The sequence below is a fragment of the Carex rostrata genome, chromosome 5 (genome assembly GCF_964058835.1).
Source record: "Carex rostrata chromosome 5, lpCarRost1.2, whole genome shotgun sequence".
Lineage (NCBI taxonomy): Eukaryota > Viridiplantae > Streptophyta > Magnoliopsida > Poales > Cyperaceae > Carex > Carex rostrata.
Window position 1 is genome coordinate 7,500,048 of NC_135922.1, and position 6,000 is coordinate 7,506,047.

Below are 6,000 nucleotides of genomic sequence, written 5' to 3' on the forward strand. Positions count from 1 at the left end.
CTTACTAAGTACTTTATCACATATATTTACAATTTTCAAGATAATTACGGGGATAATATAAAAGTTACATTAATTGGTGTTAAAACTTAAATTTGAACAACTCAAAATTATCTATTTATAATGTGAAAATTCTTCTCTCTATTGTTATTTCTGTTTTTTCTTTTTCTTTTAGCGCTAATACATCGATTGGAATAAAAATAATAATTAAATGACTAAGTCAAAAAAGTAAGATTTGTAGGAGATAGCCATCTCTAATCCTTTATATTTATAATGTATTCTCTGGTGAATCGTGATTAGCAAATTTTATTTCTAACAAATAGTGCCATTAACTCTCTCCTTTATTCACCTCTCTTGATCAAACTAAGTTATTTAATTAGATCTCCAATTAATACACTGTTCTCTAACTTTTTGTTTCGTAATGAAACCGGTGGTAAAATACCACTTTTGTCAAAAAAAAAATACACTGCTCTCTAAGAAGAACAAATCTTTACGTGGAAAGGCTTTGTTGCCATCACCCTCGTGCTGCTCATGCTGCTTCTGCTCGAGATTTTGGAGAGGTTGCAAAGAGTTGGTCGAGGGGGTGGCCGGTACTTTCACTTGATCTTAAACTTTGTAATTGAGCTAAAAAGTCTTATCTATGCAAGTGTTATTAACAATGTTTTTTTTTTTTTTTTTGTTTCCTCCAACATCTTATTATTCCGGGTTTTGGGTGGTTCCAAGGTTTTCTAAAAACCGGCCATTTTTTCATATTATTCCGGTTTATATACTTATTTTGTCTTTTATCTGAACCGGAACCGGAACCGGATTAGAATTCAGGTCCGTTTTTTCCAGTCTAGCCGTCCAGTCCAATATAATTTTTTTTGGCGTAGCCGTCCGATTCGGTCCGATTTTAATACAAACATCTTGATATGCATAGTACCGAAACCGTAAATTTGGTCTAGCATAGTACTATAGACACATCTTTTGTAAACTTCAGTCTATGGTACTATATATATATACATATCACGATTTGGTCCTTAATACAGATCAATATTTTTATTTTCAAAATCTTATCGTTCAATCCAAACCGTTCAATATAATCTCCATATTCAGTATAATTATTAACTTTTTTCTAAATTTTATTTCTCTTGTTTTTCCAAAAGCTTGTCATTTTTACAAATGACGAACCATCGGAACAACCTATTCCTCTTAGCACCCATTACTTATTTCAATCTCAAGTAACAATTTTCAACGCAACACATGGTACGTATAATCCAATATTGACAAAAAAGGTACACGCTAGGAAAACACCATATACACCAAATCCAGGTGGTGCATGTTACTTTCTGACAAACAGTCAGTCCGAACCACTCAATATGATATACATATTAAAATGTGCTTGGAGACCAAATTTTATATTTTTTGAAATTTTTATTATTTTTTATATAGGTACAAAATCACTGTTTTTTTATGGTCCAGATGCAGTGATTTTGTATTTATCTAAAAAAATAGTAAAAAAAGTTCCAAAAAAAATAAAATATGGTCTCTAAGCACATTTTAATATGTATATCATGTTGAGCGGTTCGAATCGACTGTTTGAACTTTGTAAATAGAGATAAAGACATGAGATATGATTGAGGCACAAAATTAATGGTGCATTATAACCCTACTCTTAATCAAATAATAATGCCCGGCAGCAAGCATGTGATGCACGTACGTTACTATGTGATGCATGTTACTTTCTGTGTTACTTCGTATTTTCAATACAACCATGGATATACCTAGACAAACTTTCATGTGATGCATGTTACTTTTTCATTACTTGTGTGTAATTAAATACTGATTTCGAGGTTAATGCATGATACCCGGCATTATTATGCATGTGTCCGAAACTCATTCATCTCGTGAAGTACACAAAAGTTTCAAGAACAAAAAGAAACAAAGCCGAAACAATAGAAAATCACTTGATCTGAGAATTATGTATCATTCAGATTAAGTGATTTTTTACCTATCTAAAGAAATAGTAAAAATATTCTAAAAAAATTAAAATTTGGTTTGCAAGTACATATTAATATGAAAATCATGTTGAAAGGTTCGGATCATCCGATAGGATTTTGAAAACTCAAATATTGTTCAGCAGAAAACCAACACACCAGATAGACAAATTTCCATTAACTCTAATTAATCAAATAATGTCCGGCAGAAAACCAATACAACCATATATATATACAATTTCCAAGGAATGCGCATGTTACTTTCTCGTAAGCCGTATCAAATTAAATACTGATTTCGAGGTCTCAATGCATGTTACCCGGCGGTCTTAATGCACTAAACAGAAGATGCAACCCATAATGAGGACTTTAATTTTAACTAAGAGTGAGGTTATATTTGATGTTATGCGTTTAGTGCGGATTGGCTAGTACTATGAATTAATATTTGTTTTTTCAAAATTCAAACAAACAATCACTCTGAATCATTCAACATGATCTACATATAAAAAAAATGTGCTTGTAAATCAAATTTTACTATTTTTTTACTCTTTTTTTATAGATAGGTAGTTTCACATGATATAAAATTTCTAGATCACCTGATTTTGACACCGCCCAAGATGAGTCAAAGCAGAGGAGAATCTAAGAACATCCAATGGAAGTCAATTATATTGATTCCCATTTAATTTTCCTACATAAACATTTATGTTTAATTTTCTATATAATTTAGCGTAAAATGTCATGTCACAGTAAAATTGACTCTATTTTCACATAAAATTTGTGTATAATTGATCATCATAGTTCAAAAGTTTTTATATGATTGATTCATATGTGTTTAATCCCCATTGTTCGAAAGTATGGCTCTGCCCCTGAGTCAAAAGATGGACATGTTCTGGCAGTGGTTGTTAAATTGTCCAAAACCACCACTGGAAGCTTCAGTAATGACATGAGTTCCAATGTCGGGAACCACCACTGAGTGACCAAATCGTCACTAAGGGACACGCTTCAGTATTTTGACCAAAAGTTCTTCATAGGAGATTCAATTGATGTCCTTCAAAGTTCTTTGGAAATCTTACAACAAGCTCTACAACTTTCTTGTTGTAAATATATTGTTGCAGGTCAAGGACTCAACATGATCAAAATGGCATGCTAATAAGGTATTTAAAAATGAAATTATTAATATTATCTGCAGTGTCTTACAAGCTTCCAAGTCAAATTAAGCTATTGACCAGTAGGTGCCAATTGTAATATTCTTAAATGATGCTCCTATATGCTCAGTGAAAATGAGATGATACCAGATTAACCTAACCAAGAACCCTTCCCTGGATCAATACAAACTAATGTTTATTTTAATTGTTTATTTTAATTGTTAGTTCATTATCATCATGTTTTGTCCGTGTACAGCTTAAAGACCAAGCACTGAGTCACGAAGTTGTAGATGTTTATCTCATTATATATACTTTATTTCATATATATTTCATATTTGCTCGTCTCTATTTCATTATTTTTGTATATCATTCAATCTATTCTGCATTGCACTGTAACATTATTATTTGGATCTTTCTTCACACATAACATTATTAACAGTCACACAAATCCCTAATTAATTCCTGCAAACAAAGTTACAGCATGAGAGAAAAACAAATAAGTTATTATAAACAACTAAACATGAAAGTGTTGTAATATATTAACATTTAGGGAAAAAAATGTTGACAATTGTTAATGGCAAAATAAATCTTAAATTTATTAAGAAATCCGACTCACTTACATTTATTGTTTCATATTTACTTGAGTCAAGAAAAAAATTAATTAGACATAACAATGTACCGAGAAATTTAAAATTGAAGGATTCATTTGACAGAGATATTTTCATGTTTTGCTTGAGTTTTATCTTCTTAGGGGACATGATAGAGTTCTATGCAGCTTATTGGTCACTAATCTAATAGTTTGATAAAAATAACAACTTATTTTTATCTATAGTTTCATAAAATAATTTTAAAATTACAGTAAAATTCAAGAAATAATTTAATTTAAAATAAATTTAAATTATAAAATGTAAAACTATAGGTACATTCTCTATCTATTAATTTGAACTGTCTGATTAATAAAAGGTACTTTTAAATTGAAAAATGAAATTGGAGGGCTGCATAACAAAATTTGCTTCATCCTCAAATTATAGGATTGTCGGTCTGGTCCTAGTTACATAGTGCAGTGGCCTGCTAAGCTAAGCTGGGTTTTGTTTGGGTTTAAACAGGCCATGCATGGGGCCCAAAATCAGTTTCTTATACAAGGGTTGAAATGGAAAAACAAGCTAATCTCCAATGCTTTAATTATGAGATTAAATTTTCGAGGTGCTTAAGGTTTACATGGGTTTGATAGTATGATAAGCAATGAAATTAGGATGAATTTTGGTCGCTAGAATTACTTATCCTCTAAAAAGATTTACATGTGAAAGAAAAAGACGATATCAACGAAATATAGATTTAAAAAAAAATGGGTTGATTGCGGGGGTTTTTCTTTTACAAAAACCATCAATACTGAATTTGAAATTTGGTACACGCTACCGAAATTCAAATTCGATACATCCACTTGCCACATCTTGCACATTGTTACACAAAAAAAACCCTGTACAAAAATTTATATTCGGTAAAGTGATGTACTTATCGAAATTTATTTTCGGTACACCCACCACACTGAATTTTAATTTCGGTACAAGATGTTTTTGTGATGTTAATATTTTATATTGAATTTTGGTACAGTGGTGTATCTAACAATCAATATTTATATAATATTTTATCAAAATAATTTTACTCGTCCGGATAAACAGTCCAAAAATGGACAAAAAAATCAATTATATTTACTCGTCCGGATAAATAGTCCACATCTTGTTGAGAAAACTTAAGACTATTTTTATTTTTTTTTCCCATACTAAGCTTTGATCACAAACAAACACAACAGAATAATGAAAAATATATACAGCCCATGACAAGAAATCAGTGTCCAATGAGCATCAGACCAAATTTGATTGGTTTGATCTGCTATAAGATTCGTGTGTATCAAGTTCATAGGAATCTTTTTTTTTTTTTTTTTGGTTGAAAAGGCCTAGGCCCAGCTTCATATTACTGAAACCAATAAACAGTCTTGCAAATCCGCAACAGCATAATATGTGCTTAGAAGAAACATTCTCCTTCTCTTTCTCTATAGTACTAAAAATAACTGTCACACCCCGCGGCCACGGGTCGTAACAGTCCCCCGCCGTAAGCATACAACACCGTGTGTGCTTACAAGGCAATTAACAATTCAATCCAAACAATTAAGTATAAAACCAAGTTTATAGTATATAATCAGAGTACACAGTTTGGACAGTAAATAATACAACAAAAGTATCACATCCGGATACCAACCATAAGGCCTACCCTAAATCTATACAACAAAATATATCTAGGGTTATCAAGTGGTAAGCTACTAAGGCCTACTACTCTCGTGCCTCTCCGGAATCAGTCGCACCGGTACCTGTAAAGTAACCCAAATGGTGGGGGTGAGAATAAATTCCCAGTGCGAAATTTGCCACAGTTTAGATTATTGGACTTGCAATCAAACTCCATATTCAAAAATGAAACCCAAACAATAACAATGCAAACAGATATATATAATCATAAATAACAGTATACCAATGCTCGACAACAATTAATCAACCTGAAACACAATTCACGGAATTTCCAAAATGAATTTCAAACACAACATATATTTGGCTTAACTCGATTCATTAGGGCTTGTAGCAACTACAGATGTTCTTTCGAGCTAGACCTTTATCAAACCCACATCTGCAGGGTTACAGACGCCTACAGATGGCCAACCAAGCTGGACCCTTTATCTGACACCCATCTGTATTTGTTTGGCTTAACCATTTCCTAAGGTATGGTTAAAAGTCGCCTATGTTGTTCGTACAATAATCTTTTACGTCTATTTGACTAATTTGCAAAAACATACAATTATTGAATTTTACGATTTCTTCTATTTTGAGAACATATAG